General features: G+C 35.7%; 1 long non-coding RNA gene across 1 annotated transcript in view; it reads right to left on the minus strand.

Annotated features, from left to right (window-relative positions):
* Positions 1–2191: 2191 nt before the first annotated feature.
* LOC125102837 (uncharacterized) overlaps positions 2192–12970 on the minus strand; it is a 91597-nt gene continuing 80818 nt past the window's right edge. Inside the window, exon 3 of the long non-coding RNA XR_007128212.1 lies at positions 2192–2244. This is a non-coding gene — a long non-coding RNA (uncharacterized LOC125102837). The remainder of the gene's footprint in view (positions 2245–12970) is intronic.

The following is a 12970-nucleotide window of genomic DNA, read 5'->3' on the forward strand; positions in this document are numbered from 1 at the left end:
TAATTGCAAACCAAGAGAAATAGGACCAAGGAAAGACTGAGGTGAGCCTAGCAGTTAAGTGTCTAGTAGTTAGCATTGTGGAGAGTCCCAACACCTTCCCCATCTCTCTTGCTAAGTGAAATTTTTGACATTTTATTGAGAATTATCATTTAATTTGGTTTGCATAGGTAGAGACATACAACTCACAATGAAGGCCCCATGAAAGCAGAGGGAGCTAACAAACCGCATCATCATCAGTTTTCGTTCTTCTTGGAGAACCTGTTGTATAAACAAAAGAAGTTTTTTTGTTCAGTAGAACGCTAACATCATCAAAACTAAAATGATGTGGATCAAAAAAGGTGAAGCAATTATGACACTATTAAGCTTACATGAAATGAATAAAAGTACTCCACTTCACTTACTTTCACTTCAACATGACATACTTAGAGCATAGGTATAGCTAAAAGAAAATTGAAGATTATATGATGGTAAAACATCTGTCTTTATGATTGTAGTAGATATTGCTTCACATTTGTAGCCTTTCTATTTAAGTGTTATGTTTCCTTTGGAAGAAAGGCATGTTAGTATTTCTCTGTAGAAATCAATTTTCATGGCTTAAAAAAACAAAAATAAACAAACTGGAAGGTCGTCACCAATAAAGAAATTTGCTGCAGGCCTAAAAATACAAATTTAAGTGTAGAAAGGTGAAATTTGAGGTTAAATATTTATTCATTTAGAAGAGTAATCTTTTCCCCTAATATAATATGCATATAACAGCAAACAGCAACTGTTAGAGCTAATGCATATTTTTTCTTAAAATCCTTAATTGGTTAAAAATATTTATAGGTGAGCTAATTAGCCCATTGATGGATTTATAATATTCCTTACTGATCATTACAATAGAATTCTGGTATAATCTTGTAAATATTAACAATAATATTAGTTATTCATCAACAGTAGTTAACTCCAGTCTAAAGGGAAAATTCAAATATTGATGTGCAACGAAAAAACATATTCACTTTCCGACTTTAGCTACATATACTTGCACATATGTTTTTCACCATTATCTTTTTAACTCATCTGGGGAAAACTTAATAGTTGTTTATAGATCTTCAAGAAAATCATATTTATCAATTGTAAATTTTTCCCTGATTTATCTATGACAGTATAGTTATGGATTCTGTATAAAGTTTGTCTTTTACTTGAGAGTGATATAATTTCAGTATACTCTATTGTAACCTGCCTTTGTCATTAGACACATGTTATGACTATATTCACATTTTATTAAATATATTGATAAGAGTAATTAACCAATATTATAAATGGAATATTTCATTTGTTTTTCTTTTTTATTATGATAAAATTGAAATAAGCATTTTTGCAAAAATAGTTTGGGATGTGAAATAAAATTGTTTTCAGTTTGTGCTTACATAATTTGGTAATTATATTTTATTTTATTTTATTTCAAATTCCAGTAAGTTAACATACAGTATTATATCAGTTTCAGATATACAATACAGCAATTCCATACATCACTTAGTGCTTATTATGACAAGTGCACTCCTTAATTCTCATCGCCTATTTTACCCATCCTAACATGGTATTTTCAAACTGATTAGTTTCTCTTTCTTTTGCTGTACATTCCTTACATTACTTACAATTACTTACAATTTTTCCTATCTGACTTAGCTTTCTTTTTAAATGACATTTTATCTAGGTAAAAGATTTCATCATTCTATCTTTCACTGCATTCTTCATGCAATCCATGTTTTCTTGAATTTGGCAGAGATCACAAACGACATAATACCTGAAATGGATTTCTTATCTTATTAAGGCTTATAGAAACTATGCTTGTCTTCTATTTCAAATTTTATTTTTAGGGGCGCCTGGGTGTCATTCAGCATCTGCCTTCAGCTCAGGTCATGATTGCAGGGTCCTGGGATCGAGCCCCACATCAGGCTCTCTGCTTAGCATGAGGCCTGGTTCTCCCTCTCCCACTCCCCCCACTTGTGTTCCCTCTCTCGCTGTGTACGTATCTCTCTCTCTGTCAAATAAATAAATAAAATCTTTTTTAAAATAATTTTTTGTTGTTGTTGTTGTTTTTCCCCTAATCTCTCTTCTGTTGTCTTGAATGGTAAAATATCTATTGGCATTTTCTTGAATTCTAAGACTACTCTCTGCATGCTCTTAGGATCTTCTTCTCATATCTTAAGAAATTTGGATGGCTGAGGTAAAGTGACATTACCAGTTCAGGAATACTGCATTCTGAGATAAGTAGGACAGTTTTCTTCCCCATGGTAGCCAAAGTGTTCCCAAGTTCATTTGTTCTTCCTCATCATTGAGCCCTGTCTTCAGCCTGCCTAGCTCAGGGTATCAAGAACCCTGCTAAGCTAGTTGATTGAGAATTCCCCACTCTTGTTAGCAGATCACCCTGGCCTGCCTTCAGTAAGAGTTCTGTGAAGTTGGTTTATCAAGAATTCCTCTACCTTTGGTCTCCCCTTAATGATTTTTTTTTTTTTAATCTACTCACCCTCTTACTCTGCTCTTTGGCTTTAAATCCCCAGCCGACTTTGCTGTGTTTAGAATTGAGCCCTATCTCTCTTCTTTGTTGCTATATTCTTGACACCTATTATATTAGCTGTGAATGAAGTCTTTCTTGCCATTTTACTAAGTGTCAGAATAATTTTTTCTTTAACGTGAGCAGTTGCCTTTTGGCAACTCTTCCACCCACTGCTTCTTTTCCACTCTCTCCCTTGAAAATGAAGAGAATCTAATAAATCAAATCATGATATTTAAGATTATAAAATATTTTCCTTAATGGGCTAAATGCCCCAATGAAAAGACACAGGGTATCAGAATGGATAAAAAAACAAAACCAATCTATATGTTGCCTACAAGAAACTCATCTTAAACCCGAAGACACCTCCAGGTTTAAAGTCAGGGGGTGGAAAAGAATTTACCATGCTAATGGACATCAGAAGAAAGCAGGAGTGGCAATCCTTATAGCAGATCAATTAGATTTTAAGCCAAAGACTATAATAAGAGATGAGGAAGGACACTCTATCATACTCAAAGGAACTGTCCAACAAGAAGATCTAACAATTTTAAATATCTATGCCCCTAACGTGGGAGCAGCCAATTATATAAACCAATTAATAACAAAATCAAAGAAACACATCAACAAGAATACAATAATAGTAGGGGATTTTAACACTCCCCTCACTGAAATGGACAGATCATCCAAGCAAAAGATCAACAAGGAAATCAAGGCCTTAAATGACACACTGGACCAGATGGACATCACAGATATATTCAGAACATTTCATCCCAAAGCAACAGAATACACATTCTTCTCTAGTGCACATGGAACATTCTCCAGAATAGATCACATTCTTGGTCCTAAATCAAGTCTCAAACAGTATCAAAAGATTGGGATCATTCCCTGCATATTTTCAGACCACAATGCTCTAAAGCTAGAACTCAATCACAAGAGGAAATTTGGAAAGAACCCAAATACATGGAGACTAAACAGCATCCTTCTAAAGAATGAATGGGTCAATCAGGAAATTAAAGAAGAATTGAAAAAATTTATGGAAACAAATGATAATGAAAACACAACGGTTCAGAATCTGTGGGACACAACAAAGGCAGTCCTGAGAGGAAAATATATAGCGGTACAAGCCTTTCTCAAGAAACAAGAAAGGTCTCAGGTACACAACCTAACCCTACACCTAAAGGAGCTGGAGAAAGAACAAGAAAGAAACCCTAAACCCAGCAGGAGAAGAGAAATCATAAAGATCAGAGCAGAAATCAATGAAATAGAAACCAAAAAAAAACAATAGAACAAATCAATGAAACTAGGAGCTGGTTCTTTGAAAGAATTAATAAGATTGATAAACCCCTGGCCAGACTTATCAAAAAGAAAAGAGAAAGGACCCAAATAAATAAAATCATGAATGAAAGAGGAGAGATCACAACGAACACCAAAGAAATACAGACAATTATAAGAACATACTATGAGCAACTCTACGCCAACAAATTTGACAATCTGGAAGAAATGGATGCTTTCCTAGAGACATATAAATTACCACAACTGAACCAGGAAGAAATGGAAAGCCTGAACAGACCCATAACCAGTAAGGAGATTGAAACAGTCATCAAAAATCTCCAAACAAACAAAAGCCCAGGGCCAGATGGCTTCCCAGGGGAATTCTACCAAACATTTAAAGAAGAACTAATTCCTATTCTCCTGAAACTGTTCCAAAAAATAGAAATGGAAGGAAAACTTCCAAACTCATTTTATGAGGCCAGCATCACCTTGATCCCAAAACCAGACAAGGATCCCATCAAAAAAGAGAACTACAGACCAATATCCTTGATGAACACAGATGCAAAAATTCTCGCCAAAATACTAGCCAATAGGATTCAACAGTACATTAAAAGGATTATTCACCACGACCAAGTGGGATTTATTCCAGGGCTGCAAGGTTGGTTCAACATCCGCAAATCAATCAATGTGATACAACACATTAATAAAAGAAAGAACAAGAATCATATGATACTCTCCATAGATGCTGAAAAAGCATTTGACAAAGTACAGAATCCCTTCCTGATCAAAACTCTTCAAAGTGTAGGGATAGACGGCACATACCTCAATATTATCAAAGCCATCTATGAAAAACCCACCGCAAATATCATTCTCAATGGAGAAAAACTGAAAGCTTTTCCGCTAAGGTCAGGAACACAGCAGGGATGTCCATTATCACCTCTGCTATTCAACATAGTACTAGAAGTCCTAGCCTCAGCAATCAGACAACAAAAGGAAATTAAAGGCATCCAAATCGGCAAAGAAGAAGTCAAACTATCACTCTTCGCAGATGATATGATACTATATGTGGAAAACCCAAAAGACTCCACTCCAAAACTGCTAGAACTTGTACAGGAATTCAGTAAAGTGTCAGGATATAAAATCAATGCACAGAAATCAGTTGCATTTCTCTACACCAACAACAAGACAGAAGAAAGAGATATTAAGGAGTCCATCCCATTTACAATTGCACTCAAAACTATAAGATACCTAGGAATAAACCTAACCAAAGAGACTAAGAATCTATACTCAGAAAACTATAAAGTACTCATGAAAGAAATTGAGGAAGACACAAAGAAATGGAAAAATGTTCCATGCTCCTGGATTGGAAGAATAAATATTGTGAAAATGTCTATGCTACCTAAAGCAATCTACACATTTAATGCAATTCCTATCAAAGTACCATCCATTTTTTTCAAAGAAATGGAACAAGTAATCCTAAAATTTATATGGAACCAGAAAAGACCTCGAATAGCCAGAGGAATATTGAAAAAGAAAACCAAAGTTGGTGGCATCACAATTCCGGACTTCAAGCTCTATTACAAAGCTGTCATCATCAAGACAGCATGGTACTGGCACAAAAACAGACACATAGATCAATGGAACAGAATAGAGAGCCCAGAAATAGACCCTCGTCTCTATGGTCAACTCATCTTCGACTAAGCAGGAAAGAATGTCCAATGGAAAAAAGACAGCCTCTTTAATAAATGGTGTTGGGAAAATTGGACAGCCACATGCAGAAAAATGAAATTGGATCATTTCCTTACACCACACACGAAAATAGACTCAAAATGGATGAAGGATCTCAATGTGAGAAAGGAATCCATCAAAATCCTCGAGGAGAACACAGGCAGCAACCTCTTTGACGTCAGCCACAGCAACATCTTCCTAAGAACATCACCAAAGGCAAGGGAAGCAAGGGCAAAAATGAACTTTTGGGATTTTATCAAGATCAAAAGCTTTTGCACAGCAAAGGAAACAGTGAACAAAACCAAAAGACAACTGACAGAATGGGAGAAGATATTTGCAAATGACATATCAGATAAAGGGCTAGTGTCCAAAATCTATAAAGAACTTAGCAGACTCAATACCCAAAGAACAAATAATCCAATCAAGAAATGGGCAGAGGACATGAACAGACATTTCTGCAAAGAAGACATCCAGATGGCCAACAGACACATGAAAAAGTGCTCCATATCACTCGGCATCAGGGAAATACAAATCAAAACCACCATGAGATATCACCTCACACCAGTCAGAATGGCTAAAATGAACAAGTCAGGAAATGACAGATGCTGGCGAGGATGCGGAGAAAGGGGAACCCTCCTACACTGTTGGTGGGAATGCAAGCTGGTGCAACCACTCTGGAAAACAGCATGGAGGTTCCTCAAAATGTTGAAAATAGAACTACCCTAGGACCCAGCAATTGCACTGCTGGGTATTTACCCTAAAGATACAAACGTAGTGATCCGAAGGGGCACGTGCACCCGAATGTTTATAGCAGCAATGTCTACAACAGCCAAACTATGGAAAGAACCTAGATGTCCATCTACAGACGAATGGATAAAGAAGATGTGGTATATATACACAATGGAATACTATGCAGCCATCAAAAGAAATGAAATCTTGCCATTTGCGACGACGTGGATGGAACTAGAGGGTATCATGCTTATCGAAATAAGTCAATCGGAGAAAGACAACTATCATATGATCTCCCTGATATGAGGGAGAGGAGATGCAACATGGGGGGTTAAGGGGGTAGGAGAAGAATAAATGTAACAAGATGGGATTGGGAGGGAGACAAACCATAAGTGACTCTTAATCTCACAAAACAAACTGAGGGTTGATGGGGGGAGGGGGAGGGAGGTTGTATAGGCTCCAAGGTCAGGCTGCCCCAAGATGGGCCATTTTGGCATGAATATTATTATTTTGAGTTAAGGCAATCAGAACTCAACAGATTCAGATAAAGCTCTTTACCTCCACATCTACTCCTAAAAAGAATTTAGACAGGGAACATGATCCATAGGGGGGGATGGGGTTATGGATATTGGGGAGGGTATGTGCTATAGTGAGTGCTGTGAAGTGTGTAAACCTGGCGATTCACAGACCCCTGAGGATAAAAATATATGTTTATAAAAAATAAAATTAAAAAAAATTAAAAAAAAATATTTTCCTTTGTTTTAAATAGAATATTTTCTATTACTCTAAAAATTAGTTTAACAGAAAGTAAATACCTAATATAAATGACTTTGAAACACATCATGTATGATTTGTGTGTACATATTTAATCTGCATTCAATAATTTGTGACAAATAAAGTGTGAACCACCAAATCTAACCAATTCCCTGTATCTCAGTGTTGAAACAAAATTGAGAAGTTATTTTTTTTTAAGACATGTCATGATTACTGCTCCATTTATCTGATCATATACAGACAAGGCTTACATAAATGTTAAAAATAATGAATATATTACTGAGCTTGAATATAGTCACATTTATTTTGACATTTTATTCCCTTAACCACTTATTTATATATTGGCAACCACATGGAAAGATTTTAATATTATGTATTTTTCTCTTATTGTATGAAAAAACATCTCAGAAACTGTTTAGGTATGGGATCCTTTCAGTATTATCTCATTTGAACTGTGTTTGCATATGTCTGATGAAGATCCCTTTTTTAAAGATATTATTTATTTATTTGAGAAGAGAAAGAGTGAGAAAGAGATCATGAGCAGGGGGGAGGGGTAGAGAGAGAAGCAGACTCCCTGCTGAGCAAGGATCCCTATGTGAGACTCGATCCCAAGATCCTCGGATCGGGACCTGAGAAGAAGGCAGAAACTTGAGTTACCCAGCTGCCCTGATGAAGACCTTTGATTTAATTTTTAAAAATGCCTTGGCAGGGGCGCCTGGATGGCTCTGTGGTTTAAAGCCTCTGCCTTCAGCTCAGGTCATGATCCCAGAGTCCTGGGATGGAGTCCTGCATCAGGCTCTCTGCTCAGCGGGGAGCCTGCTTCCTCCTCTCTCTCTTTCTCTGCCTGCCTCTCTGCCTATTTGTGATCTCTGTCAAATAAATAAATTAAATCTTTAAAAGAAATGTCCTGGCATTAGGTCATCGTATTAATATTTGACTTGTGCATGAATATATATGTAGATCCTAATAAAGGGAATATTTAAGGTCAAAATGATCTTTTAAACATTGTTTTTAAAAATTCGAATTAATGGACTAAAAACAAAGCTTTTTAAAATAAAATGCTACCTTATTTTTTCTGACATCTATTAAGCTCTTTTGCAGCAAAGTGAGTTTTTAGGAGATGTGTATATCATTTATGAAGTAAAGACAACTTTATGCATATATTTCTGCTGAAGAACAGATAAGCTTATCTAAACAGTATTTCATTTACCCAACTGTCAGCTTACATTTTATTACCAAATTTTTATCAAATGGTGAGAGTGGCATTTTAACACCCAGATGATGAATTATTTAAAGCATATTTTTCTAAAATTATTATCTTTCAGGAATTGTAAAGTCAGTCATTGATAAAAGGAAAGAAAATAATTACAAGTTAACCAAAATCATCCTTTGGATAGATAAATACATGATTTCATAGATTTATGTTTATTTATTTTGTAGCTGGACTTACATTCACATCTCTAAGTCTAAATTCTGTTTAATTCATTATCATGTACAATATAATTTCTCCCTAATCAGTTCTTTGCACAATTTATACTATTCCTCCAAACCTCTGCTGGTCTTTCCCCATTCTTATAATCTAGTCCTTCCCCATTCTTATAATGATCCCCATATTGCCCAATAAACACTGGTAAACACTTTGAAGTGTTCCCTAGGTGGTATTTCATCCAATTAACTTTTTTTCTTATATAAGTTTGAAGACTCTACCTTAGCCAAACAAAATTATTTATTACAGACACAAAATTGATTTATACTCTGAGTGTGAAGTTATTAATCTACCTTCATTTGCAACTCTAATTAATATGATTCTTAACAAAATCTTGCCAGACTAATCCCTTTATGGTCTTTGACTTGAGTGAGCTCCCGAGCCTTTATATTTCCTTACCTCCTTTATCACTTTGTGCTTCCACAGCCCTCAAGTGTTATCCTCCAAAATGTGCAGTGTTGAGAAAAGAAGAAAATTAGCAGGATAAATTTGCTAATTTAAATTTAATTATGTACAGAGTAAGAATAACAGATTTAATTTCAATGCTGGTTTATGGGTATAGACTGTCTTTTCAAAAACATCTGTGTCATCCATCGTGATTTATTTTGCTGCAGTGTCTTTGCACTTATAAAGAATGGCCACTAGAGTGCTGCAAGTATCCATTCAAGTTTGAGTCCTTATTCTGTGTAGATATTTTGTAGTGATTAAAACAATAAGGCTGATGTGTCTTTGGAACATCTGGGCCACTATCAGTAAAGAAATGCCCCAAATCACTTAAACCATGCACAGTTTTATTTGCTAATACATTTATGCTTCTGACTCTCTGTTCATGTGTTACATTCAGAAGGTCTAGGAACTATTGAAATAAAGTCAATGTTTTAGTTAATAAAAGTTAGTTTCCAGGGGTACCTGGGTGGCTCAGTGAGTTAAGCCTCTGACTTCAGCTCAGGTCATGATCTCAGGTTCCTGGGATGGAGCCCCACATCAGGCTCTCTGCTCAGCAGGGAGCCTGCATCCCCTCTCTCTCTGCCTGTCTCTCTGCCTACTTGTGATCTCTCTCTCTCTGTCAAATAAATAACATCTTTAAAAAAAAATTAGTTTCCATTTTACCATCTTACCATCAGCACTTTACAATGTAGTTACTTTCTTTTAACATTGTGGCTTGAGTATTTATATATATATCCTTTACATAACATTTCTTAATTTCTATTCACTAAGAATATAGGCCAAGCTAGAGTTGAACTTTGATTAATTTTCTCTTTTAAGATATGTTTTTGAGTTTATATATCAATTCAAAATATCAATGATAAGTTTTTGGGAAAAAAAATCCTTTTCTATATGTATAGGCTTCAAGGTCAGGCTGCCCCAAGATGGGCCATTTTGGCATGAATATTATTATTTTGAGTTAAGGCAATCAGAACTCAACAGATTCAGGTAAAGCTCTTTACCTCCACATCTACTCCTAAAAAGAATTTAGACAGGGAGCATGATCCAGAAAGAAAGTTATTACCATAGATATCTACCTAGTTATGGTAAACAGCAAGGAACTAGTTATGGTAAACAGCAAGGAACCTAGCAAGGTCTGTTTAATCAAAATCTTCTATGTTCCATTGTTTCTGAGTGCCAGCAAACATTTGTTTACCAAGCATCTTTTTCTTTTTTTTCTTTTTTTCTTTTTTCTTTTCTTTTTTTTTTTTTAGTGTAACAGTATTCATTATTTTTGCACCACACCCAGTGCTCATGCAATCCGTGCCCTCTACGATAACCACCACGTGGATCCCCCAACCTCCCACCCCCGCCCCTTCAAAACTCTCAGATCTTTTTCATCTTCCTGGGAACTGCATTCCTTCCCTTCGAAGTCCCAAACTCCTACTCTCTTCTCCTTAGTTTCTATATACCTCATTTTGACTGCCTTATCTTTGGAATTTCTGTGTGGATTACCTGTGTGTGTATAAAACTAAACTTCAGTTTATCTGTCTCCTGTCATTTAATTCTTAGTCCAGCTAGAAGAACCTTGAAGGACAGAGTAAATTCTTTCTCCCTGACATGTTTTATTAGACATGTTTGAATTTTAAAGTTCAGCCTACCAACTAAATGCATTTTTTATACTTAGAGGTGAGTTTGTTGAGGACCAGGTGCTATTTTATTTATCTTCATAGTTACAGTGTCTACTTTGTTTCTTTAAAAACAAATATGAATAATGATCATTCAAAAACAGGAGAATAAAATGTATTTCTTAGTAAACATTAAGAAAAGCACTTGACCTGGCATATGTGTATTTTATTGTCTTTATTCATTCTGATATTTCCACTAGAGTAATACTTTATATGAAATACCTTGGGATATTGTGATTAATTAGAAATATATGTATTTGCTCTTTGTCCCCATTTCTGGCACAGAGCTCCTAAAACCCTTGGAATTTCTTAAGTGATGATAGTGATAGAGGTGTCTTTTGTGATGTTAATGAGAGTTTGGGAATGCTTCTGGGTAGCTTAAGGATGGGGGCTAGTTCTCAGAGGAACCAACAATGTGATTAAAGGGCTGGAACTTTCATTCTTACCTCCCTGACCTCCAAAATGGGGAGAGGGCCCTAAACTGAATTAATTACCAATGGTCAATGATTTAATCAATGTGGACTATGGAATGAAGCCTGCATAAATTTTCAAAAGGATTGGATTTGGGGAGCTCTTGGGTGTGAACATGTGAAGATGCTGGGAGAGTGCTGCAGCTGGAGAAGACATGGAAGCTCAGAGCCTTTTCCTCTTGCCTTGCACTATACATCTCTTCTCTCCAGTGATTCCTGAGTGATACTTTTTCAAAATAAACCAATGATCTCATGGGTAAGCAGGTCTCTTGAATTCGTAAGCTGCTATAGCAAATTATTTGAAATCAAAGAGAGGATCTTGGGAACCTCTGATTTATAACAAATCAGTCAGAAGTAGTACAGGTAACAACCTGAAATTGCAACTGACATTTGAAGTTGGGGAATGAAGGCACTCTTGTAGGACTGAACCCTTAACCTGTGGCATTGGACATTATCTCTTAGTAGATTGTTTTAGAATTAAGTTGAACTTGAACTATTTCTTAGTGAACATTAAGAAAAGCACTTGACCTGGCATTTATTTATTTATTCTTGAACTCCTACTGGTATCTGAAAATTGCTTGGTGTTGTGGGGCAGGATGGGGAAAGTCCCCTCATGGTGGAGTTAATCCAAGAACACAAAAAAGATACCTTATTCCTTTTGTTAGGATTAGAAGTATAGGGTAGTAGTACTATTTTCACTGTAAATAAAAAAATGAGATCAAGGCACAGAATTTACTTCATATATTAAGTTGTAAATAGATATTATACTGAAATTCATATCTCCTGAGAAAAGAAATATTTTTATCATCTTCTTCCTTGTGATAAAGTCTTGAACTTGCCAAAATCTTTATGTTCAATCAGCTCATATCTCAACAGTATGTAAATTACAAGTATATCACTATACACCAACTAAGTAGAATTGGTTAGCTTCAAATTAATTTAACATATTTCAGCTAAGACCAAGAATCAGTATTTTCACCAAAGTCAAGAAATCAGTCATTAAGATCCTAATTTTGTTCATTTGTGTCTGAGAATTACAGGTTGCCCATTGTAGACTGATAGAACCAGTTGGTGACACAGGCATTCATCTTCGGTAAAACTTGGCTTCCCACTGCTTGCAGGCATCCAATCAGTTTTCCATGAAACTTGAGGCAAACCTGTATTTCCAGTCTCATTTTCCATAAGAATCTTAAATAACAGGTACTGCCAGAATTTGTTTCTGCCTGTGCCTATATTCATCATGCCCTCTTATTCTAAAATGCCCCTTTTCCAAGATAGCTCAAGTTTTGGCTCATTTGTTATGCCTTCCATAAATCTTAAATTGGATATAATTGCTTCCTTCTTTGGAATCCCATGAAGTTTTGTTTACAGATCTAATTATAATATGGTATATATTTCTCTGTTTTATTAAATAGGCCCGATATTTCCTGATGTGTTTCTCTCAGATAATTAATTATCTATTCATTCATTACACAAGTATTTGATAAATACCTACTATGAGCTCAGAATTGCTATAGGCCCTGAAAGTAAAATAGTGAACAAGACAAATCCCTGCCCTCATGGAGTTTACTAGACTGTAGTTTAAGCAGATAGTAATAAATAAATGGAAGCACATAAATATGTACATAATTGCAGGAGATACATCATATGCAAAATATAAAGCAGGTTAAAAGAATAAAGAATGACAATGAGCAATGTAGATGGCCTCTGTGGAGATGACAGAAGTGAGCAGATATGTGAGTGCTGAAAGGAGAGGGGCAAGCCATGCTACTCTCTGAGGAAGGAGTGATCTGAAGAGAGGATACAGCAACTGCAAAGCCTAGGGGCAGAAGTGGACTTGACAAGGTGAAGAACAATAAGT

Source organism: Lutra lutra, chromosome 6 (assembly GCF_902655055.1).
Source record: "Lutra lutra chromosome 6, mLutLut1.2, whole genome shotgun sequence".
NCBI classification, from domain to species: Eukaryota; Metazoa; Chordata; class Mammalia; order Carnivora; family Mustelidae; genus Lutra; species Lutra lutra.